Consider the following 26,858-nt stretch of genomic DNA (forward strand, 5'->3'; position numbering starts at 1 on the left):
TTTCTTTAAGATTTGCCTTCAGAGAGTCTTTGAACCTCATTTGTTGACCACCAGCATTATGTGGGATGTAAACACAGGAGCAGTCAATGACAACATTCCTAGAGTGTACATCTTAGAACATGGGGAGGGATGTCTGTCCAGCAAGCAGGTAAACTTCCTGGGGACGGACTTCCTCCGCATGTGACCAGAGATGGGTGTGGCCTCACCTGTGCAGGTAATGATAAAAGCACAGGGCAGGCAGCCATTCTCTCTCTTGCCTCTCCTGCCTCTCTCTCTGCCATCTTCCTTCGATGAGGAAACATCTAAGGATGCTCTCTTGGCTCAGGGAAGGATGGGAGTTATAGTCCAACAACACTTGGAGGACCACACACTGGTTCCTCAGCCCTGATCTAAAGATCTAGCAACCTTACTTTGGACCATGCTTTAACTTTCTTTGTGAAATCTGTACCTCCCCTCCCAGTCTTGTAGAATAAGACAAACCAAGATTCCTTGAATGGTCTTCCCCCAAGTTATGGGTAGGATTTCCCACTCCCCACTTTGTTTTTTTCTGCTTCCTGAGAATGTAATGACTTCATGACTACAGCATTTATTTTCACTTATAGCTTCCTTTTTGGTAGGTCTCCATGAAAATAAACAATGCCCACCATCCTTGCCCATATGTTTAAAACCTTGGTTTTAAAATCCTTGGTTTAAAACCTTGAAATGCAAATACAGTCAAACCTCGTTTCATGGATAGGATCTGTCCCGGAGGCCCGCCCGCAAGCCAAAAATGATGCACATCAAAGCGCTGTGTCTGTGCATGAGGCACGATTTAGCACTTCTGTGCATGTGCGAGCTGCGAACCCGGAAGTAACCGGTTCCAGTACTTCCGGGTTTGCCGCGGACATTCGCCGAAGTGGACTCAAGCAGAGGCGGATGCAGAACGAGGTTTGACTGTACAGTCATACCTTGGAAGTTGAATGGAATCCATTCCAGAAGTCCGTTCGACTTCCAAAATGTTCGGAAACCAAAGCATGGCTGCAGAAGCTGCAGAAGCCCTGTCAGAAGTTTGGGTTCTAAAAGAACATTTGCAAACCAGAACAATCACTTCCAGGTTTGTGGCGTTCAGGAGCCAAAATGTCTGAGTCCCACAGGATCCAAGGTATGACTGTAGTTGGGAATGTGCTGCTTGGGCATCTGTTTCTCGCTGCTTTCCCACAGTCTTGCTCCGCCCTCCTATCTCTGGAAGTTGCACTCCTCCATGTTCTTTGATTTCTTTGCAGCAAACCTGCAACTTACACACATTCAATTCGTGTGCATTCAGCTTTCTGTGCTTGGCAAACAAACATAAAAAAAAAATTAAAAGGGGGCAGAAGGGGAACAGGTATCCAGGAAAAAAGACTTTGGCATTCCCATTTGCCATAGCACCCCCACTTGCCATAGCACCGCATGTGTTTTGACTATACAGTGGTACCTCGGATTAAGAACTTAATTCATTCTGGAGATCCGTTCTTAACCTGAAACTGTTCTTAACCTGATGTACGACTTTAGCTAATGGGGCCTCCCGCTGCCGCCGCGCCGCCACACGATTTCTGTTCTCATCCTGAAGCAAAGTTCTTAACCCGAGGTACTATTTCTGGGTTAGCGGAGTCTGTAATCTGAAGTGCCTGTAACCTGAAGCATCTGTAACCCGAGGTACCACTGTACCTGATTTTGGCTTTAGGCACAATTCCCAGAAAGTAAGCCTTGTATAAGTTGCGGAGTTACTATACAATGGGGTTTGTTGATACTCTCCTAATTTCTGTGTCTCTTCAATTTTTTTTGAAAAAAACCAATAATCTCCACTGAAGGCATCTTTGACAAGTATTACACTTTATTTAAGACACATAAGCATGTAATTTTATTCAAATCCTCGCCTGATTATCCAGCCACAGTAATTTCAAAGCAGTTCCTACTGCTGTGCAATGCATCATAAAATCACATCCCCATTTAAATAGATGCTTAAAGCTGAATACCTTTCAGTGATGTAAAGGGGCGTGGGGTTCACACCGTGAAAGGTAATCATACAATGTGGGATGTTGTGTGGAGGGGAGAATTGCCCACCCAACAGAACAAAGTGGTCTTATACTGAGTCAGGTCCATCTAGTTAATTATTCCCTGCGCTGATTGGCAGTGGCTCTCCAGGTTTCCAGTCCAGGGTCCCTCCCAGACTTACCTGCAGATGCTGAGCGTCAAACCTGGAATCTTTTGTGTGAGAAACAGATGCTCTACTTACTGACTATGGTACCCTCTGCAAATACTCTATAATGGAGCAGAAGATGACAACTCAACAACCCAGAAGAAGGAAGAGAGAGAAGAACACTGGTTGGAGGTAAGTTGCCTATGTAAAGAGGAGTCTCTAGACCTAAGAAAAATGCAGCATGGACATGGATATTGATGGTTCAGGTGCAACTTCCATGTTTTACCTTCCTGAGGAGGAATTAAAGAACCTTTTAATGAAGGTGAAAGAGGAGAGCGCAAAATATGGTTTGAAGCTCAACATCAAAAAAACGAAGATCATGGCCACTGGTCCCATCACCTCCTGGCAAATAGAAGGGGAAGAAATGGAGGCAGTGAGAGATTTTACTTTCTTGGGCTCCATGATCACTGCAGATGGTGACAGCAGCCACAAAATTAAAAGACGCCTGCTTCTTGGGAGGAAAGCAATGACAAACCTAGACAGCATCTTAAAAAGCAGAGACATCCCCTTGCCAACAAAGGTCCGTATAGTTAAAGCTATGGTTTTCCCAATAGTGATGTATGGAAGTGAGAGCTGGACCATAAAGAAGGCTGATCACCGAAGAATTGATGCTTTTGAATTATGGTGCTGCAGGAGACTCTTGAGAGTCCCATGGACTGCAAGAAGATCAAACGTATCCATTCTGAAGGAAATCAGCCCTGAGTGCTCACTGGAAGGACAGATCCTGAAGCTGAGGCTCCAATACTTTGGCCAACTCATGAGAAGAGAAGACTCCTGGAAAAGACCCTGATGTTGGGAAAGATGGAGGGCACAGGGAGAAGGGGATGACAGAGGATGAGATGGTTGGATAGTGTTCTCGAAGCTACCAGCATGGGTTTGACCAAACTACGGGAGGCAGTGGAAGACAGGAGTGCCTGGCGTGCTCTGGTCCATGGAGTCACAAAGAGTCGGACACTACTAAACGACTAAAGAACAACAACAACTCCTGGAAGATGCACAATTCCGCTTTTGTGAACGAGAGAAACAAAATAAATATCAAATAAAATGAGTGAAAGAGCATGTATAAGGAATGTGTACAAGAGAAAATCTTCTACAATTTTCCTATGGCATTTCTTTCCTATTGACATGCAGTTTAAATCATGGGAGGTAATTCCTTCTTGGATCTTCCATAAAACGATGATTTATATCTCTTGCTCACCAGGCAATTCCTGTGATATATAGAAGTATATGTATCAGGGTTTGTGCAAATATATCCACTACACTTGATACATGGCTTATTTATTAGGAACAGATCTGCCATGTAACCATCTTTTAAGAACTGTCATTTCTCTTCATTTGGCATCTCTTTGCTTCGGCCAATTTTTCCCATTTAGCAAACTATGCCGTTAAATGATGCCACACTCTTGTGAGCATCCCACATACTTATCTTGAGTGGTTAACATACAGTAATGGAGGGTTGTTCTTTCCCTCAGGAATATGACTCCAATGTGCTATTTATATGGAAAGAGATGGGGGCGGACGGGCGGACAACCTAGGTACCATTCTGAAAAGGAAGTGTTTTAATGTGGAAAAGTGTGTGAATGTGGCGGGGGTCATCAGATGAACTCCCTTATGCATTAAGTATATTCATATATACAGCATACTTAAGGTGGGAGTCAGGAGCAGGTCAGGAATAACTCACAAGGTGTCTGTGGTTAATTCCTTATTCAAAGAAACAAAACAACTCAGGCCTAGGGATCACAACAACTCTTCCCATTAGGTCTTGCCCCAATGAAGCAGTTGCAAGGACTGAAGGTCTTTGCCTTCTACTGCTCTCTAAGGCTCCTGCGGCCCTGGGTCCTTCCCCAGCAACCTGAAGCTCCTTCGTCTTGTCTCTCTTTGCTTCATTCTCTTCATCCCTCTTCTTGTTCTGGGAGACCAGAGGGGAGGGGAACTGTTCACAGCAGAAAGGGGAAAACTCTCTGGCTTCTTCAACAGCCTGTCTCCACGCTGCCTTATGGCCTCCACTCCTCACCAGCCTCTGCTTCTGCCTCTGATTCTGGACTGCTCTCTACCACAGCCTCTTCCTGCTCACTAAACCCTGTTACCTCTTCAGCTTCTGACACTTACTCCTCCGAGTCTGCTCCCTCTTCTCCCTTTGACCACTCATCGTTGTCCCACCACCAGTGCCCTGGCTCTGAGCCTGGTTCCCCTGGGGGGTTCCCTTGGGGGTTCCCCAGCTGGTGTCTCACACCACTCCTCAGTATCCAGCCAGCCAATGACACTGCCTGCTAATTGCACGTCCAGCAACAGTGAAAAGGAGGACTGTGCAATCTGGAAAGGGCCACACATCTCCTGCTTTGCATGCAGGAGACCCAGGCTCAATCCCTGGTATCTCCAGGTAGAGGAGCCACATTTTGGCATTCCACCACCTGAGACAGCTGCCTCAGCCTGCCTCATAGGTGTACTGGCCCTGCCAGGTAGGACTGGAAAGGTTCCCTGGCTGCTGTTGCACAACCACTGACTCCACAGAATTTCCATCTTCCATGATGTCTTGCATGTTTCTGGGTGGTTGTATGTGTGAGGAATTGTGGGGAATATTTGGAGTAAAATCTGTGAAGTAGCCTTTTTCAAGGAGGGTGAAAAAGAGAGAGAGAAAGTTTCAGCCATCTTCTCAGAAAACGTGTCTTCTGAAAAATTGCAGCTCAGATCTTTATATAATTCACAGGGGCACAAGACAAACATCTCAGCTGTGGAACATTTATGCAGGAGAACTTTTTCCAGCAAATTGGCCTGTGACTTAGAGAAGACAAGGTGATAACAGATCAGACCTATGATTATGATCTTGAGCTCTTTTGCAATCAAATGAAATATCTCTTTGTTGACCTGGGCTCTCAACCAAGTTTATATTTAAAATAAACAAAATCTATTTTGAGAGTGAAAAGCAAATGAAAAGATAGAAGCCTTATGTCTGATTTAATGAATTTTTAAGAACAGGTCTCCCCTGTGATGGACATGACATTAAACAGAAATATGAGACAGAATCTTTCTGGCGAGATTGGGTTAGGAAGACCTTGATGAAGCTCTGTTTGAAATACTTATTTGAGTCTGAGTAATGCAATTTGTTCATGGTAATGCTGACAAATTAGAAGGAATTTAGCAACCGAATGGAAGGAATAGCTGAAAGGATTGACTTAGTACCTCTTTATGGCAGGGGATGGTTATTCTGGTTAGCTAAGAGGCTGTAAATTAGACTTACTGATTAACTGCCTGACCTTCATTTCCATTTTACTATATCGTACTCAGAGTCAGAAAAACCTGTAATAGAAATCCAAGGAGCAACTGGGGTTAGAAATATTGAGGAGGGGGAGAGAAAAGGTCAGAGGTCACTTAACAAAATCCACTAGGCTGACACCTCGACTCACCTCAATATTAGTAACTTCATTCTAAAAACAGGACTGGGGAACATACAAGGTGTAAGGAACACCTCCTGCCCCCCGCAGCATTCCCTCCAAGTGTCCCTATTTTCCAGGGACAGTCCCAGATTTACAGAAGCCATCACAGTTTCTGATTTGATCCTGGAATGTCCCGCTTTTCCTTAAAGGTAAAGGTACCCCTGACCATTACGCCCAGTTGCGGATGATTCTGGGGTTGTGGTGCTCATCTCGCTTTATTGGACAAGGGAGCTGGTGTACAATTTCCAGATCATGTGGCCAGCATGACTAAGCTGCTTCTGGTGAAACCAGAGCACGGAAACGCTGTTTACCTTCCTGCCGGAGCGGTACCTATTTATCTACTTGCACTTTGACGTGCTTTCAAACTGCTAGGTTGGCAGGAGCAGGGACTGAACAACAGGAGCTCACCCCGTCGTGGGGATTTGAACCGCCAGCCTTCTGATCCACAAGCTCTAGGCTCTGTGGTTTAGACCACAGCACCACCCGCGTACCCCTGCTTTTCCTTAGGATGTCCCTATTTTCGTCAGATAAATGTTGGAAGGTATGGTATGGTATCTCTATTTCCATTGGAGAAGTGTTGGAGGGTATACTACATCCTCTTCTGCCTCTTGTGTTTTTAGTACTAAGATGGAATGTGTATGTGAATTCATGGTGGGATCCTGCATCCAGTCTATAACATCACACCTATGTATCTATGGAGGTTCAGGTAGGTGGCCGTGTTGGTCTGACACAGTCGAAATAGTAATAATAATAATTAATAATAATAATAATAATAATAATAATAATAATAATAATAATAATAATAAATAGTCCAGTAGCACTTTAGAGACCAACTAAGTTTGTTCTAGGTATAAGCTTTCGTGTGCATGCACACTTCTTCCAATACGGTATCTCTGGAGAGGAACTATTGGTCAGTGGTGGAGAATGTGCTTTGCATGTAGACACCCCCAGGTTCAGTCAGGAGTAGCTCCAGTTAGCAGGGAGCAGGTGATGAGAACAATCTCTGCCAGAAACATCCTGGAACATCAGGACATGTTATTGATACTGCCTTATACTGTGTCAGACCATTACTCCATCTAGCCCAGCATTGCCTTCACAGATGGTAGCAGATATCCATGATTTCAGGCTGGGTTCCCTCCCAGCAATAACTGGAGATGCAAGGGACCTTCAGATGCCCCACCACTAAGGGCTGGTCCTGCAGAACCACTGCCGGTCATAGCAGACCATGGTGGTGTAACTGGACCAACTGGTTGACCTGGGATTAAGGAGCTTCCTATATTCCAAAGGGTAGTGGTGATAGCTGGATATTAAGGTGATAGTGCTAGAAACCGAGGTTCCTTCAAATCATCATGCGTTGTTCTTTGTATTTGGTTAAAAAATATATAACAAGCAAGCTATCATTATTGTCTTAAACTGGACACCCCCAATCTGACATTCCTAAAATGGTTTGGATGGCAACGTCCATATCCTTGCTCATTGGCCACGCTGGCTGGGACTGATGGGGAGTTGTAGTCCAAATAATAATTTATTATTTGTACCCCGCCCATCTGGCTGGGTTTCCCCAGCCACTCTGGGTGACTTCCACAAAGACCAGAAATAAACTTGTCACACATTAAAAACTTCCCTTAACAGGGCTGTCTTAAGATGTCTTCTGAATGTCAGGGAGTTGTTTATCTCTTTGACATCTGCTGGGAGGCCTTCCACAGGGCGGGCGCCACTACCAAAAAAGGCCCTCTGCCTGGTTCCCTGTAGCTTTGCTTCTCACAATGAGGGAACCGCCAGAAGGCCCTCGGCGCTGGACCTCAGTGTCCGGGCAGAACGATGGGGGTGGAGATGCTCCTTCAAGTGTACTGGGCCGAGGCCATTTAGTCCAAAGTCTCCAAAAGGCATCGGGGTGGGAAAGGCTGCCCTGAAATTCTCTTCCTCCATTCCCACCAGCAAGAGGCAATCCTACCACCTGCCTTTCTTGGCATTTATCCTGCTTCTTAGTTATCACTGAGATCTGAGCACAAGTGATGTCCTGCCCTTTGGAGCCCTTGCTTCGTTTGTTCAAGAGATCTCAAGCTTAAGAGTGTCAAAGAGAGACATTGTTCCAGAAGAAACAGTTAAATTAACTTTGACCCTGCGAGCTTATAATCAATGCTTGCCCAGCTACAGTAACCTGTAAGCCACTTCAGGTGAGTCAAATCATAGTGCATTGGCACAAAAGGGCAATAAAAATGCCAGAGGGTTATAAATCAACTGCTCTCACTAATTTCTTACTTTCTCCCTTACGCAATAGAGGTAGGGGTTTTCAGACTTAGTACCTTTTTAAAAAGAAGATACTCCATGGGTTTGATTTCATGAAATAATATTCTGATTCTAAACATATTTATGTAGAAAGAAGGTCTTCTGAGTGCCAGGCACACACACACACACACACACGTAAATTCAGTATTGGCTTTGTCCTCCTGCCAGTCACTGATGGCCCGCTCCCAGGCGCCTGCAACGTGGGAGGTCACGCTGGGACGGACCCTTCATAGCAGACAGAGGAGACCGCAGCCTGGCCTGGCACAGGGGGCGGGGACCAGCTGCTCTGTGCTGACGTTTGTTGCAGGCAGTGACCATGACTGTCCTACATGAGCAGAGATTTACAGAAGAGAAGCCCCTGCTTCGGGGGCAGGACACTGAGCTGGAGAATTCAGATACTTTCCTCTCAGCAGTGATCACAGACTAGTAGTCAGATAACAAGCAGAGCTGCAATTGGGTAACTAGGCAATGGCCTTATTGGACAGAGCAAAACCAACATCAGGGGCAAGAACTGAAGAAGAACAAGGCCATAGCTTTACCTATCTGTGTCAGCAAATTCCTTTGCACATCTTCACAGACATATTAACTCTTTTACAACAGGAAGGGAGGGGAGGGGGTTATTAGTTTGTGAGGTTTTTCATTCTTGTTTCTATCATGTATTTTGTGTTTTTATATTGTATGTTTATGTTGTGAACCGCCCCAAGATCTATGGATGAAGGGTGCTCTACAATTTTAATAAATGATAAATAATTGGTGACACCTGAAAGCCACATGGAAAGAGCGTTGTTGAGTTACCAACTTTTCAGTTATCCTCTGTGCCTATTCTTGGTTGGCAGTCATTAGCAGGAGATAATATTTACCTTCACGATGTGTGGAGCATCACTTGCTATTTTTGTACTGCTGAAGATGTGTAAGAGAGGAGGCTATTTTAGGAGGTGGGGTAGGTCAGTGGGAGGTCCTCCAGAAATCTGAACGTGCTTATATCTCCTCTTAAGTCTAAACAGTATACCAGGTACTGGCAGGAACAATGTATGTGTCTCAGCCTAGAAGCACAACTATAGCACAAAATAAGTACTTCCTTCATTAAATATCTTTCCCTACAAAGCAAAGCCGACAGCAGCAGGAAGCTGCATCCACATCTAATCTTGTCCTTTTCTAAAATTTATTTATCAGTGTGTCTGTGGGTTTACTTTTTATAAATCTACCAAGGTATAAAATAAAATAAAATCAGGATTAAGGTGTTTTATCAGGACGGTGGAGGGTGTGTGTGCCATTGGTGTGCCAGTGGTAGCTCTTGTCCTTCTTCTGATAGGAAGTGCCTTGTGGGGGGATGACAAATAAGGGGGGGGGTCAAGGAGGGTCTGTTGGCAGAGAGTCTTCCTCTCTTCACCTGGGGTATAAAAATAGGTATGCTGTCTGGGGCTCACTGCAGATTCACTTTTGGTGGGTCACATTGAAGCACAGTGGAGCCAGTTTCTCTAAGGCAGACCAACAGGTCAATTGTGATCTTGCGATCTACTAGTTGATAGTGGGATGTCTGACTCCCTAAAAAAAGCTCAACAACTTTGGTCAATCCAGTGGGTAGATCACTGCCAGGTTGTTGGTTTTTTATAGTGGGAGTAGATCACAATCTCTTGGAAGTTGGACAACCCTGTTCTAAGAGATCAAGTTTTGATGACTTCAGGAGATCTGGTTACTAGCCAAAGGGGCAAGTATCACAATCCAAGGCCAACTCTAGTCTTCTTGCTGCTGCTTTTGTCTGAGCAAATCTGCTTCCACACACATGCAGTTAAATTGTGGTGATTCCTTTTTCAATGGAGACATCATCATCATCATCATCATCTACTGGATTCATTTTATGTATTTTGTATATATTGCCACATGGCTTGCAAGGTAGTGCAGAAATAGAACCACAAGGGGGAAAAATAGTTTAGGAGTGACAACATTTTGTAATAAAAGTAATACTTCATTTGCATGTGCTAATTAATTTTTACTTTATAACACCAACATTTGGGACTTATTGTCCTTATTACCTAAAATGAATTTGCTTATAATCAGAAACTCAATTCTGAGCAGTCTGAATGAAGGTCACCAATTTTTCTTTAAATTATTAAGGTTAATTATAAAATTAATTAGACCCATTTGTAATGTTGATTAGAAGAATACACCCTATTTTACAGCCAGCAGAGAACTTGGATCTTTAAAAAAGCTTCCCTTCTTACCACCTGCAGTTGGCTTTTGTAAAAAGTCTTATTAAAAAGTATTTTGGGTTGGATCTCATGGTCCATAATATCCCTCTTAGTGTAACATGATTCATATTGTGCTATGATTTATGATTTATAATTGAAGCTTGAATTCATCTTGATGTTCCTTATTGGCTTGCACTGTTCTGATATAGAAAGAAAATTCTTTAGGTTATTTTAGGGGCTTGTTTCTCATATGAAATAGGAAACATAATCCTATCCTCCGGTTACATTGGCTGGGCAGGATAGCATCCTTCTTTTGACAACTTTCACTGGTGAGAGCCCCAGGGCAGTGGCAGCCAAATTGCACTGATAATAGGGTTGCTTTGCATGTAAAGCAGGAATGCTTTCTACCTGTCAATGGATTTACAACATCTGCTTCAACGACAGGGAAAGTTTCACAGCCCAAATTTACTTATGTTGTTGGGCCAAAAATTGCCATTCAACAGGGAAGGTGTTCCTTGTCCAGAGTGAGCAAATTAATCCACGTTCCATAAACAAATAGAAGAGTAGTCCTCCTTAGCACTGCCCTATTTCATCACATCCAATTATCGTAGAATTATAGAGATGAAAGGTACCCCGAGGGTCATCTAGTCCAACTCCCTGCAATTCAGGAATTTCAGCTGATGCATCCATTACACATGGCCACCCAACCTCTGCTTAAAAACCTCCAAGGAAGGAGAGTCCACCACCCTCTGAAGGAGACTGCTCCACTGTTGAATAGCTCTTGCTGTCAGAAAGTTCATCAATAGGAGTATAGCATCTAGATCAAGGGAAGTAATAGTGCCACTGTATTCTGCTCTGGTCAGACCTCACCTGGAGTACCGTGTCCAGTTCTGGGCACCACTGTTCAAGAAGGACACTGACAAACTGGAACGTGTCCAGAGGAGTGCAACCAAAATGGTCAAAGGCTTGGAAACGATGCCTTATGAGGAACGGCTAAGGGAGCTGGGCATGTTTAGCCTGGAGAAGAGGAGGTTAAGGGGTGATATGATAGCCATGTTCAAATATATAAAAGGATGTCACATAGAGGAGGGAGAAAGGTTGTTTTCTGCTGCTCCAGAGAAGCGGACACGGTGCAATGGATCCAAACTACAAGAAAGAAGATTCCACCTAAACATTAGGAAGAACTTCCTGACAGTAAGAGCTGTTTGACAGTGGAATTTGCTGCCAAGGAGTGTGGTGGAGTCTCCTTTGGAGGTCTTTAAGCAGAGGCTTGACAACCATATGTCAGGAGTGCTCTGATGGTGTTTCCTGCTTGGCAGGGGGTTGGACTCGATGGCCCTTGTGGTCTCTTCCAACTCTATGATTCTAGGATTATATGTTTAGTGAGAATCTCCTTACTTGTAACTTGAAGCCCTTGGTTCGAGTCCTTCTCCCCAGAGCAGGAGAAAGCAAGTTTGTTCTCTATTCCATGTGACAGCCCTTGAGATATTTGAAGATGGCTACCATATCTCCTCCCAGTCTCCTCTTTTCCAGGCTAAACATACCCAGCTCCACACAACTAGGGACTTCGTGGTAACTAGGGGTGATGACGGCTTACAATTCAGCTTACAAGTGTTCCCCTAAATCTGATCACCACAAACCATTTGGGTTGCATTCTCAGCTACACGTGAACACACATTTCTTCTTTGTCTTCCTCACTTCCATGAAGTGCATTGATATAAAACACGGAAGGTCTAATCCAACTAATCTGGAGTAAGTCCAACAAAACTAATGGAGTGAGGAGGAGAAGTTGCCACTAACTTGTACTGAATTGGGGCCAGACAACAGAAGCATGTATTAAGCATTTTAAAACCTGTATCTACATTCCTTGACTTTTAGAAGACATCTGAAGGAAACCATGTTTAGGGAAATTTTTGATGTTTATCGTGTTTTTAATATTCTTTTGGGAGCCACCCAGAGTGGCTGGGGAAACCCAGCCAGATGGGCAGAGTATAAATAAATAAATTATTATTATTATTATTATTATTATTATTATTATTATTATTATTATTATTAAAAAAATCCTTGCATGTTTCCAGAGCTCCCACCCCACACATAAGAGGAAGGACATGACATTTACACATGGTTGCTTTTCTCCTTGCTAGATTGCATGGAACCATTATCTGCAGAACGTTTGCAGAAGTCTAACAATTTTTGGGGTGTCTGTCTGTGTGTGGAAATCCTAAGAGGTTGTGAAACCCCAAAACAGTTCGATGAAGACTGCATACAATCGACAACCATAGAATGTTGGCTGTCCATTGGAAGGAGAAAAATGGAGCACCAATGGGGGAGGGGAGGCTAGAATAGAATGTCCTGGAAGACAGCATGGTGAGTGGGCTGGCACCATGAAAAGGAACGCTGCACAACACAACATTTTATTGCAAGATAATAGACTATTCTTGTATTAACTTACAAGGCCCATAACAACGGGCCCAGGATACCTCAGAGACCACTTGAGTCCTTATATTCCTGCCTAGTTACTGGAGTCTGAAGTGATGCTGGTTACTGAAGTACTGTAAGTGATCCCACACGGCTTAAATGCAGCATCTGTTCAGTACTGTGGGTCCAATTTTACGGTCATCCCTTCCAGTTGAGGTCAGACAGCCACTCTCCCTCTTGAACTTTGGTACATACTGAAGACTTCTTCCTCCTCCTCCATCAGAGAGATTCGAACCAAAGTTCTTCACTCTCATTTACGAGTCAGAATAAAACTTGCCCAGGGACTTCTAGGCAGATGTTCCACGACTCTTTGTCCCCAAACATTTCTTTCCATTTCCTAATCCTCTCTATTCATATTGGAAATCCTCTTTCTTCACGTTTGTGTCACAGCCAAGAGTGCTAGTTGAACTAATATCAACAATTCCTTTAGGATATGTTAAAGAATTAAAAATAGACTCAAGTTAAGCCACTAGTTACATTCCCTTGCTTTAGAGAAATGTAAATGTGGTACATGGTTTGCCAGCAATTCTATAACGTTCTTGTGCAGCCTTCTACTTCTTCATCTGCCCAACCCCTTGCGAAGCTTCATTTCTCTTCCTGTTAAATCTTTGGAGTCATTCTGATGCTGTTCTTTCCCATTCCCTTGCCAAAAGATTTAGCATTCTCTTTGTTGTTGGTTTTGCATTTGTGTTGTGAATTAGGATTGCCAGATTTCTAAAGGTCAATTTCTGTAGACAAGGAGCTTTGAGAAGGAAAGGTTCATGGGCAAGAACCCATCAGGCTTTGACTGTGGCTCGGAACCAGAGAGCACAGATGAGGCAACCCAAATGCATTATCTGCCCATCGTGTATATTTGAGTGAAGACATAATAGCGGTGTGGTCATTGCCAACACGTCCAGGAAGAAGACTCCAGAGAGAGAAATGCATGATGAAAATGTCCTATTTATTAAACATAGCAATAGAAGAACTGCAAATCCTGTGTCACAATAGGTCAGTGTGTCTGGCTGCAAACCAGAAGGTTGATGGTTTGAGCCCACTCAGGGATGGTTGTGGGCAGGATTCCTGCATTGCAAGGGGTTGGACTAGATGACCCTCAGGACCCCTTCCAACTATGATTCTGTGATAACTAACCAAATTGTGAAAGAAAGGGCAGGTGACTTTGAATTAACATCTAGAAGGGAACCATCCCTCTAGTCCTCTAGGCATGTTTACGGCTGTATTACGTGGCTCTCCAGTCAATAACTGGGTGAAAATTCCCCCTTCTTGCTAAGTGAGCCTTGGTGTGTGAACACAACATGCACACTCAGGTTCTGCTGTGCAGAGTCCACCAAGCTGTGCACGCCAGGTCTAAACGCCCCCTCCCTGAGGATCCCCCAAGCTGAAGATAATGGAAAGGGACTCAAGAGTATCCTCAAAACCCATAATGCCTGAGAATGCCTGTCAATTAAGTTCTTACATTTCCTTACCTTCCTGCACTAAATGCCAAGCAGACCAAATAACACGCATCAAAAGCCAACCATGGGCTCTCCTAGTCATTCCCATTCAGCCGCCCAAATGCATTAGTGAACACACACTTGTCTCTTCTCATATTTTGGAACTCCCTCCCTAGAAAAATTAGACTGGCTCGACCCATGTCACAGTTAGAGATCAAAACATAGGTTGAAACTGGTTTGCAGATCACCATTTGTTCCAACCATGGCTTGCTGGTATGTCTGAATTAAGAAAAATCAGTCTTTGGTCCTTGCTCTGCTTCATAAAATTGCTGAACCATGGGCAGCAGGAGAGAATTTATGAGTGTTGAGCAGACAGGGAAACCGAAACAGACAAACTCAAAACCATGGTATGAATGTCTGGACAGCCAAACCATGGTGTGGATTCTTAACCATGGCTACCAGAAACCATGGTTTGGCACAAAGCTTGAATTAAGCAAACAGGTCTATTTAAACAGAAATTTAGACCATGGTTAGAGCTGGGGAGACAGAGTGGAGTCTAAGCTTTAGGGAGCCTCATTGGGTAAAGTTATAAGGCATAACAGAAAGAGCTGAATGTTGAGTTCTCTGTAACATGTAGCGAATGTACTCTGTGGCCTGATATCATCAGCTTGTGTTTCTCCCTACCTTCATCAGACAGAAGCCAATGATGTGGAACAGGAATGGAGAAACACACAGCCTGGTGGCATCCAAACACGGAATAAGCTTGACTGCATATTACAGAGGGGCAGAACCTGCCCTTCCATCCTGCAATCTCTTCCATTAGCTGCATGATTTCAGGGTCATGCGCCCCAGTCATTCCACACTGGAATTTATCATTGAACCTCTTTCACAGCTACCAGGCAGCCCTGTGCATGAGCTTCTGTCCCCCATGGACTGGGCACAGAAAAGGTTCTACACCCTAACAGGCACTTAACAAAACGGCCTGCAGGCATTTCCCTTTGCCGCACAAATGAAGCACAGTTGTGATTTCCATTTTTTGAGTTAAACAAGAGTTTCAGAGTAAGGATCTCCTGTTCCAAAAGTCAGCTAGAAGGTCGTTAGCTGGATTGCAGCTGGGAAAGACGTACGGGAGGGACAAATGTCCTCAATTTTGCATGGCAGAATGGAAGTCATATGGCTATATCGCCAGATAGGTCCTTAGCACAATGGCTCCTAAGGCGAACAAATGATGATAATAGCTATCAGCTCATGATGTGTAGTCAATTAGTGCAGGTTTGCATGTTAAGTAAGACTGTCCACTTCTGCCAGAATGGCCAACTCATGGGGTGATTGGGATATTTGTAACTGAAATGGATTAGCGAAGTTGACAGGTGTGTTTTCTTTCTCTTTTTCTAAAAAATTGGTTCTTGGAATCTAAAAATAAATCTTGTGAATATACTGTTTTCCCTGTCTTTCATATTATTCCTCTTGTACAAAGGGGAAGCATTTGCTGCATAGTTAAAGAAAATCAGGGGATTATTAGAGTATAAAGAAGTGATGTAATAGGGACTGTTCATTTGCTGAATTTTAATCAGGTTTCAGGCAAAAGTTAATTCTCGAGAAACTCAGTTTGGGTCTCCTCCCCACCTTCTTTGTACATTCTTTTCCTTGAGACTGCAAGTCTGAAAATGTGTGGACAATGTCTTCTCAAGTTGCTGGAATCTTGACTACGATTTCTAAGCAGTGTATTTATGACTGAAGATGCATACTAAAAAGCCAGAGGGCTTACTGAAACTCACCAATTAATATAAATTGTCAGCTGTGTGCAGAAAATCCAACCCACAGAAGGTGCTCTGCTTTGCTATCTGGTACTACAGGTGAGGGTACCTGCAGATTTCGCAATATGTGATGACAAAGTAAAAGTGTGGTTGGAGAACCTTGTTAAGATCGCTATAATCAACAAAATCACTGCGCTAGCAGAAGTCAGTGCAACAGGACTTTTCCCTCTCTCTCCTGTGCCCTGCCCAAATTTGCTGCAAAGGGTTGAGAGAACTCTAGAACAGACCCAGGTGTAAACAAACAAACAAACAAAACAAAAAAACTATTTATGTATGCTACCACTGCGGCCTATGTTTCATTAGCTCCCAAATGGAAAACGAGTGAAGTCCCAACCAAAGAAGAATGGCAACTTAAATTGATGGAATACAAGCAGCTTGTAGATTTAACATATAGAGAGAACAAGAAGAATGCACATTTAAAGAAGACTGGAAAATGTTTACTGAATATATGAGTGAAAATTGTGTTTATATAAAAACGCTGTTAGCATTTAGTTAAATTCATCAGTGTAAATAAGTTCTGATGGATGTAACAATGGATTACTGAATGGTTTGGTTAATGTAAAATATGCAGGGATGTATGGTGGCGCTGTGGTCTAATCCACTGAGCCTAGGGCTTGCCAATCAGAAGGTCGGCGGTTTGAATCCCCGCTACAGGGTGAGCTCCTGTTGCTCGGTCCCAGCTCCTGCCAACCTAGTAGTTCAAAAGCACATCAAAGTGCAAATAGATAAATAGGTACCGCTCTGGCAGGAAGGTAAACAGTGTTTCCGTGCGCTGCTCTGGTTTCGCCAGAAGCGGCTTAGTCATGCTGACCACATGACCCAGAAAAAACTGCCTGCGGACAAACGTTGGCTCCCTCGGCCAATAAAGCAAGATGAGCGCTGCAACCCCAGAGTTGTTCGTGACTGGACTTTACTGTCAGGGGTCCTTTACCTTTACCTTTGCCTTTGTGGTATGCAAAATGAACCACAGAAAGAGAAGAAGGGAAGTCATTGATTTAAGGTTGTTTAAATGAATATTTTGAAATGTATATGTATTATATATATTATGTATTATATGTATTATGACGTGTATATATATCAAGCAAGAACTCCTAGAACAGTGAGCAGGAAGAGGAGAGAGGAAATCATTGTACTGGGCAATCTGATGGAACAATCTCCATTGTGCTTTGCTGAATACAAACCTATGTATCTGTATTCTTGTACACCAGGCAGAAAAACTGCTGTTTGTTTTGTGGATGAGGATCCTTTATTAAACTATTGACCAGCTGGAGAAAAAGTTAACAGCTTCCAGTCTTGGATCTGAATGGGTTTTGCTCTGAGCCAGCTCCAGCCCTGATGTCTCAGTACTGCCAGATTTTTCGGTCAGAAATTCTTAGAAGAGGAATTTCAACATGATTGGGTTTTGATCAGAAATCCTTGCACATGCTGTGCTTTTCAACAAATTGACTGAATGGATTGCTTAAAAAAACAGAGCGAGTTCTTTTAATCAAGCTAAAAACTATTTTTATACCAGATGTGGAAACAATCTATTCCTGCGCAATTGTTTCTGGAACATGCACATCATCAATGGGACTTAGGCAGACTATCTGTATGGAGAAATAATGTTCTGAGACAAAGAACCTCTATTTGGAATTTTTGTATGTCCAGCAGTAAGTCCAAATCCTTTGGTTCCAAGTCTTCCTCCTGATTTGGCATTAGGGTATGGGAAACATCAGGTCAATAACATACACATAGCGATGATGGGAATCTGTATCCCTCCAGTTGTAGTTTGACTGCACTTCCCATCATTCCTGACCATCATAGCTGTCAACTTACAGATTTGAAAATAAGGGACCAGCAGCCTCGAAAATAAGGGATCAGCAGCCAAAATAAGGGATTTTCCGAACACAGGTATGTTCAACTTCTGAGCGCCTCTGAGCCAAAGGCAGAAAGCCCAGCCAGCAGCCAAACGAAGCCTCAAGCGGTGGTTCCCACAGTGCAGCAACCCGGCAAAGGGGATGCAGCAAGGAAAACCACTGCCACCTCTCCGCTGGGAAGCGCTGAGCAAAGGCGAGTCCCCAGGCAACGTGGCCGATTTGATCAGCACAAGGCATGCAAGCTCCACCCCCCAGTCGTTCTTAGACTCCTTATTGGGTGAGCAACGCAGCCAAGCAACACAGTTGGAGCCTCCCTCCTCCCTGGCCAGCAGACAGGGAGGGAGAGGAGCTGGTTCCTTTGAAACCTGGGAAATTTAAGGGACATCATCAATAAGGGACAGCAGCAGGACACAGCACTGGGATAAGGGACTTTCCCACTAAATAAGGGACGGTTGACAGCTATGCTGACCATTGGCCATGCTAGCTAAGGCTGATGGGAGCTACAGTCCAACAATCTCTGGAAGGACTCGGGTTTCCCACCCCTTTTAGGTAATGTAAGTAAGCATGTATGCTTGTACATCTACTGAGACCTTGAGCATGGTAGAAGAATATGAGAACTCTACCATGTCAAACCCAGGCTCACATTAGGATATGTAATAGTTCAAGAGCTAGACCAGGTTTTATTTACCCTTGATTCCCAAAATAAAATGGGACACATTTTTTTCTAAGGCCTGTGTATACATGTCAACACTGCAGGCTCTGTATGCTCTGCAGGGAAAAAAATGTAAATTTCCACAAATTCTATATACAGAAAATTCAATAAAAAATTATGGAAAAGAACACACAAAATGGATGGCTTGAAAAAAAGAAACAAAACGTGAACATGGCAAATCTAGTGTTGCCCTTGCAGCAATTACTGGGAGGAGTTGGCTAGAGGCAGATGAGGCAGCAAAGGTGGCTAGATCAATTCTCCTCCACACCCCAAATGTCCAGAGCTACCAATTCATTTACACCATCATTGCAGAAGGGTCTGTAGTGTATATACTATACTATGCCTACAAATTTCATTCAATTCTGCTCAAAAAGTTTTTTTAAAAAAAGTTATTGATGTCCTCTTTTTGCAAACAAACACAGAACCATTTAGTGCTTCTTGCACAAATCCCTTTCACCTATTTGTCTTAAATAAGACAGATTTAACCAGCACCCCCAGAACGGGCTACTACACCTACAAACTTAAATCTAACTCTGAGAACAAAGGTAAGAATTACATGCAGTTGATTGTTTTCCCAATCTCTGCTCATTGGTGCACGAGGCTTTAGTGGTTCCAAGGTCTGAGCTTCCTTTTGTGAATAAGTGGAGTTTGTGGTGTCTTTATGTTATATGGTTTATTTACACACATATGCAACCTGAAGTATACAAAGGAGGAAGTTCAAAGCATCACATCCCAAGGGATTCTTGGTCCTCTTTTAGGGAGAGCAGCATCCTTGCCTTGCAGCGTAGCCTTTTTCTGAGAACGGTCACATCCCACCTGTCCTAACCTTGCTAACCTGGTCTTTTGTCACACAGAGAGTAACATTCACCTGCGTTCCCACACTTTGTTGTTTGATGCTTTGTTGTGCTAATGGATCATTACCACCTGGGTATTACCTCCAAGGAAATTAGCTTTTACACGTGTTGATTGCCTAGGATTAAAGGGAGTGGCTGATACACAATTTAGGAAGTTTGCCTAGGTTAATTACCTCTTCACATATGCTAATTCCAGGGGATTAACAGCAGCTAACACGCATTTTAAATACACATGAGTCTGGCTATTGCCCCCAAGGAAATTAGCTTTGACACCTCCAATCCTTAATTAAATTCTGGCACTAACTTGATCAAGCATTTAGGATGTCTTGCACCCCCAGATTCGTAACAAAATCATACAACCATTAGGGAAGATATCTAAAGCTTTGGAAAAGTGAGGTTCTGCCTCAGATTTGAACCAATTCCTGATGTCAGTCCAAAGCTCTGAGGCAGCTCACAATCTGAAGCATCACATTGGGTTTCTAGCTGTGCAGCCAGCATATATTTACACAGAGTTATTTTTCTAGAAAAAGAGGTGCAGGAACTCACCATGTATTGTTGTCAGAATTGTTCTCTGATAATGGCAATGGCACCCACCTGAGAGGTACTGGAACTGAGCTCCAGTGAGTTCCAGCTGAAAAACAGCTTTGTGTGTATGTGTGTGTGGGTGTGTCTATATGTGGGTGTGGGTGTGAAAATTGGCATTCTTATGATACTGCATGTTATGTACTGAAGTTCTCACCCTGGGCCAGCAGGGGGATACTGTAGATAGTTATGCAAATAAGGGATCGAAAGTGATTGGATAGTTTTAGTAAGTTGTTACAGTTACGCTGTACTGGAGCTCTATATAAGCAGGCTGACTGAACCCTTCAGTTCAGTTTGTCCTGGCCTGTGAATAAACAAGAGCTGTTTGAAGAATCGCTGTGTCGTCTGATATGTTCACCCACAACTTAACACTGCATTCTGTGCTTCAACCCTAAATTCCTTTATTTATACTTGTGTGAAATTTTAGAATGAGATAAATATCAGTAGGAGATAAAATGCACCCCTCTGCAGCACTTTTCCCCCTCAAAAAATGAAGGGGAAATGTGTCTGCGTCCTATGGGGCGAATGCAGGCTTTCGCTGAAGCCTGGAGAGTGAGAGGGGTCGGTGCGCACAGACCCCTCTCGCTCTCCAGGCTTCGCGGACCTCTCCGCAAGCGGGGGGAGCGCTCCCGTCGCTTGCGGAGAGGTGACTGGATGCGGAAGCCTGGGCGCACTGAGCTCAGCGCGTCCAGGCTTCGCGGACCTCTCCTCCGCAAGCGGGGAGAGCGCTCCCGCCGCTTGCGGAGAGGTGCCTGCATGCCGAAGCCTGCACGTGCTGAGCTCAGCACGTCCAGGCTTCGCGGACCTCTCCGCAAGCAGCGGGAGCCAGCCCTGGGCTCCCACGGCTTGCAGAGAGCTGCCTGTTTGGGGGCTGGGGTCAGGGGAAGCTCCGGCGGGCCTCCCCCGCCCCAGCCCCGCGCCTGGGGGGAGAAATAATTTTTTCCCCTTTATTTCCCCCCCAAAAAACTAGGTGCGCCTTATGGGACGGTGCGTCCTATAGGGCGAAAAATACGGTATAAGACTTCTAACTAAAACTAACTAACTAACTAACTAACTAACTAACTAACTAACTAACTACTAACTAATTTAGTCTGTTACATCACAGGTGCCATAGGAGGGTCCAGTACTTTTCTGAGCATTCAGCTACCATCACCAGTCCCATAAGAGCACCTTATATATGTTTGCCTCAAAAAATGTTAATTTTCAATCTAAGAAAAATCCATTCTGAGTTTCCTGCGCTGGATCACAAACTTTTAACCCACCTGTCAACACTGTTAGAAATTTTCTTCAGAGAATGAAGGACGCTTTGTGCGAGCTCCAGATATTTTGTAAAAATCTGCATTCCACATTTGGATATGGAAATGTTTGAGGTAGTTTCTCCTAACAGTTAAGGGGGGGGGGGAGAGAAACCACCCAAACAAAACGAAGCCATAAAGTGACAAATTGAAATTGTGTGCACTTGCTTTATGCAGAGCCAAGAATTATCTTAAAGTACTGCGACAGCTTGCTAATGTAGCACTGCATTTCACTAAACACCAACAGTAAACAGATTTATGCAATCCCTTATGAACTGCCAGGTGGATGAGGAGTTGTTCTGAAAGTGCTGTACCTCATTTACTGCTTCCCTCTCCACAGGCTGTTCGAAACACACCACACAATCTAGCCAAAGTCACTTCCTTCTGAGTCCCATTGCCTTCAATGGCAAAGTTAAGCATGTGCTTGGATTTCTCCCCATTGAAATCGATGGGACTTACAAGAGTATAGCTTGGGCTGGAATGCACTCAATGTTTGTGCAGCCCATCGATTTTTCCAGTGCCAAACATAAGGCAGCTCAGTCTATTTTCCAGTGCTATAGTTGCTGTGATTGGACAGGGCTCTCCAGGTCGTTTCCAGTCCTGCAACCTTAACTTGACCATTTAACTGAAGATGGATGGGATTGAATTTGTGAAGTTCTGCAAGCACAGTGTGTGCTCCATCATAGAAGGACCAGCCTTCTTCTACTGAATAATGTTGGATCAAAGGATAAGCAGGCACTGTTGCAGATGTGAATATCAATTTAAGACAAACTCCCAGAGCATGCCCAGTCCTTGTTGGACTGGCTTTCCCCCTCCTTAGTTTTGTGTATTTTTTGGTACTTCTGCAAGTGTCCTATGCTGTTGAAGGTTGTATATGTTAAGAATAATGCCTTGAATGTGGCCAGGTAACAGAAGAGCAGGGTTCATGCTGCCCTACTGAGAGGCAAGGCAACTATGTGCTTTTGAGGAAAATATTAGTCACCATAGGTTTCTTTGGACAGAAGCTTAAAAGAAGACTCAGGAGATAATGGCTGCTGTCTTCACACCCCAGGGGATTATTTGAACAAAGGAGATGTGTGCTATGCCTCAGTTTTGAGGGGGTTGGGAATGTGCTGTTTTGTATTTCTCTTATCAGGATCTCCTTTACCTAGGAAGAAACCTTTATTTATTTTTTATGTGAAGGAATGCAGTGAAATGAAAAGCACGAGAAGTGATGTGGGGAGGGATGCTAGTCGTTCGGAGTACATTGCCTAAGAAAAATGTTTCATGTTCTTTACTGACTGCATTCTGTTTTCCCTGATTGTAAGAACGTTTTGAGGGAAATATCCTGATACAGACCACTTTGCGTGGCCTCTAGAAAACATAATAAAGGTGTAAGGAAGTGCAAACTGTCAGGCCGAGGCAGTCATTCTCACTTCAAAACATTAAGGTTGATCTAAAAGTTATTTTGGCAAACCTTTTTGGCTATGATTTGGAGACCACAGGGGTGTGTGGGAAAGATGCTCAGAAACCACCCCATGTCACTTTTTAAATTTCCATTGCTCCTTGTTTCCAGGTCTTGACAAGAGGGATAATGATGCCCTTGATATAATATATGCCCTTTTAAGATAAATGGCTATGAAGCCACTTCCTGAAGAGCTGATTCCGAGGTGTTGCCTGGGTGGATACGTTATCACTATTCTCTGCAGGACCCCAGGCCACATCAGGAATAAAGTTTAATTTACCATTAGCTCAACTCGTAATATGTTCAGACTTATGCAGCAGAAGACAACGCACCTGGGAATCTTCGTAGTTGATGGTCGCCATTTTGCTTCTCAGGAGGACACACAGTGAAAGTAAGGAGCAGGGCCCTCTCTCTGATTTGCTGCCTGGTGATATTATGTCATCTTTCATGCAAATCAGTGTGAAATCTGATTGGCTTCATGGAGATTCTGCCACATTACCATCTTTTAAAAATGCTCTATTATAGCAGTTCTTTTTTTTAAAATAATTTTTATTAATTTTCCAATTTTTAAAATAAAACAGCAACATCATATAACCATCAATAAGATCAAACAGATACACAAAATATCATTTCTTAACCTCCTTTTTTTAACCCTCCTTTCTCGGACTTCCCCATACCTCACCCTTTTTGCATCCTTGTTTTACAAATTTTTCAGCAACCCTTTTTGCCAATTAAATTAAAACTTATCTTTCTCAATTCCACCTTAAATCATCAAATAGTTTCAGCTGTAATTCTGCATCTTCCTTCCCCTTGACATTTTAACACTCCTCAATTTTATAACAGTCCTTAAGATATACTTTAAATTTCTTCCAATCTTCCTCCACCGTCTCCTTCTCTTGGTCACGGATTCTGCCAGTCATTTCTGCCAGTCCCATAAAGTCAATCACTTTCGTCTGCCATTCTTCCAGTGTGGGTAGTTCTTGTGTCTTCCAATACTTTGCTAGAAGGATCCTTGCTGCTGTAGTGGCGTCCATAAAAAAAGTCTTGTCCCTCCTTGACACCAATTGACCGACCATGCCCAAGAGAAAAGCCTCTGGTTTCATGTGAAAGGTGCACTTAAGTACCTTCTTAATTTCATTATAAATCATTTCCCAAAAGGCTTTAATCTTTGGGCAGGTCCACCAAAGGTGAAAGAAGGTACCTTCAGTCTCATGACATTTCCAGCATTTATTATTGGGCAGGTGGTAAATCTTCGCAAGCTTGACTGGGGTCATGTACCACCTATAAATCATTTACATAATATTTTCTCTTAGGGCATTGCATGCCGTGAATTTAATACCGGTGGTCCATAACTGTTCCCAGTCAGCAAACATAATGTCATGACCAATGTCCTGTGCCCATTTAATCATGGCTGATATTATTATAGCAGTTCTTAATCTGTAAAGTCAATGCCTCAGAAACGTTCATTTTTGCTTTTTCTCATTTGTTCAGTTTATTTTTGCTTCAGTCAAAAAGTTGTGGCAACTACTCTTAAAAATATATCAGATCACCCTATTGCACAAAGCATATAGGTCTGGATTCAACCATTCAGTTACTCAGAGTAGACCTATGGAAATTAATGAACACAATTAAACTACAGCCATTAATTTCAGTAAATGGGCTCAATTAATTTCTCATGCAACCAATTGTACATATATGGAATATGTACAGTTGCAGATGGTGACAGCAGTCACGAAATTTAAAGACACATGTTTCTTGAGAGAAAAGCAATGATAAACTTAGACAGCATCTTAAAAAGCAGAGACATCACCTTGCCAACAAAGGTCCGTATAGTTAAAGCTATGGTTTTCCCAGCAGTGATGTATGGAAGTGAGAGCTGGACCATAAAGAAGGCTGATCCCCGAAGAATTGATGCTTTTGAATTATGGTGCTGGAGGAGACTCTTGAGAGTCCCATGGACTGCAAGAAGATCAAACCTATCCATTCTGAAGGAAATCAGCCCTGAGTGCTCACTGGAAGGACAGATCGTGAAGCTGAGGCTCCAATACTTTGGCCATCTCATGAGAAGAGAAGACTCCCTGGAAAAGACCCTGATGTTGGGAAAGATGGAGGGCACAAGGAGAAGGGGACGACAGAGGACACGATGGTTGGACAGTGTTCTCGAAGCTACCAGCATGAGTTTGACCAAACTACGGGAGGCAGTGGAAGACAGGAGTGCCTGGCGTGCTCTGGTCCATGGGGTCACAAAGAGTCAGACACAACTAAATGACTAATCAACAACAATGTTCACTGCACAAATGGCAAAAAGATGCATACATTTTCCCCATGAGGTTTTTCAGTATGCCTTTTCTATTTTATATAACATTGGGGAATTCAAAGTATTTTGCTCTCCTATAGGATGTTTCCAGGGTCCTTTCCAATGAGCCTGGACCACGGACAGTTTCAGCAGAGTAATGACCTTCAAACATACAACATTTGTAGTGAAACAGATGGGAAAGATACCAGGCAGGCGCTTTTCCAAACAGCAATGCAGTTAGATGTTCCCATCAAGTCCTAGTTATAAACATTGCCTCTTCCTCACTTAATGTAGCATGTGCCAGCACTATTGGTGAACCAGAACAATTTTTTTCAGGGAGTTAAACCAAACTATCCCTGAGATATTTAAAGAAGCCAGAAGTGGGAAGTGAAACCAGATGCCAAAGGTTTCTTGCTGGTGTCAAAAGAATTAGCAAGTGCAAATTACTTTAAAGCTCAGCTCGTTCCTGTTTATCATATGAAACAGGGCTGTTAATGGAAGGAGGGGGAAATAATTTTTTTTTTAAGAATCATTGCAAAAAATCCACTTTTGAATCTTCCTCATAAATCTAAGACCAGGGGTCGGCACAGTTTACCTCGCCTGGGCCGGTTCCCTCCAGGACCGGATTGCGCCCATGATTTCCGGTGCCTGCTTCTGCACAGATGCGATTTCCGGCACCACAGAAGCGAGTCCCAGCACTGTGCTGCACCGGCTTAGTGCCACCCATGGGGACTCGCCGAGCGGGTGGCTCAGTTCGGGGGTGGCTCGTGGGCTGGTTAAATGACCCCCATGGGTCACTTGTGGCCCATGGGCCTTAGGTTGCCTACCCCTGATTAAGACACACCATGTAGCAGAGGTGTCTAGATGAATGATTCAGCAGTGCAGATGAAGATCCCTTCTTCCCTTTTCAAGATCAGATGGCTACCTGGAGTACCCAGACCTACATGACCAAGGCTGCATTCAAAAAAACAGCTTCCAGAAAAGAGGGAGAGAAAAGAAGAAAGAAGAGATCCTGTCCCAGCTCATAGAGAACGAAAAACAGCTAATAACAAAACCTGAAGATGAAATAATAAAACAGAATATAAAAATGTTGCAGTCTCAGTTCTCCATGGTGGTGGGACAGGAGATCAAATGGAAAATAAAAGCCATGAGACAAAAAATTTTTGAGTCAGCCAACAAAGTTGGGAGATTCTTGGCGTGGCAAATAAAAGCAAGACAAAAACAGAACACAATTTGTAAAATAAAAGATGGGGATAAAATGATTGAGGACCCGAAAGAAATTAGAAAAGTATTTCAGATCTTCTATAGAGATCTTTATAGGAAAGATAAAGAAGACAATAATAGAATAGAAAAGTATATCCATGACCATAAATTGCATCAAATCTCAGAAGAAAAAAGAATGCTTAACCAGGAAATAACAGAACAAGAGGTCACGAAGGCAATAAAAAGAATGAAAATAGGGAAGGCCCCAGGACCGGACGGTATCTCAGCAAAGTATTATAAAACACTATCGCAATACCTGACACCTGTTCTAAGTGAATTAATGAATAAAGTCTTAAGAGAAGGAAGGATGCCAAACACCTGGAAAGAAACCTATATTGCACTGATCCCGAAGAAAGAGGTGGATATATTAGATGTAAAAAATTTCAGACCAATTTCGTTATTGAATAACGACTATAAGCTATTTGCGGATATACTAGCGAATAGACTAAAAATGGTGTTAAATAAGGTGATACACAAGGACCAAACAGGCTTTCTGCCGGGGAGGCAACTAAGGGACAACATAAGAAACCTGATAAATATAATTGAATATCTTGAAGTCAGAAATGAGAAACAGGCAGTACTAATGTTTATAGACGCGGAAAAAGCGTTCAATAATGTTTCTTGGCATTTCATGAAAGATAACTTAAAAGTATTAGGAATTGGTGAAAATTTTTTGAGAGGTATTGACATGATCTATT

This window comes from Podarcis gaigeae, assembly GCF_964106915.1.
Source record: "Podarcis gaigeae genome assembly, chromosome: 1".
In the NCBI taxonomy this organism is placed as follows: Eukaryota; Metazoa; Chordata; class Lepidosauria; order Squamata; family Lacertidae; genus Podarcis; species Podarcis gaigeae.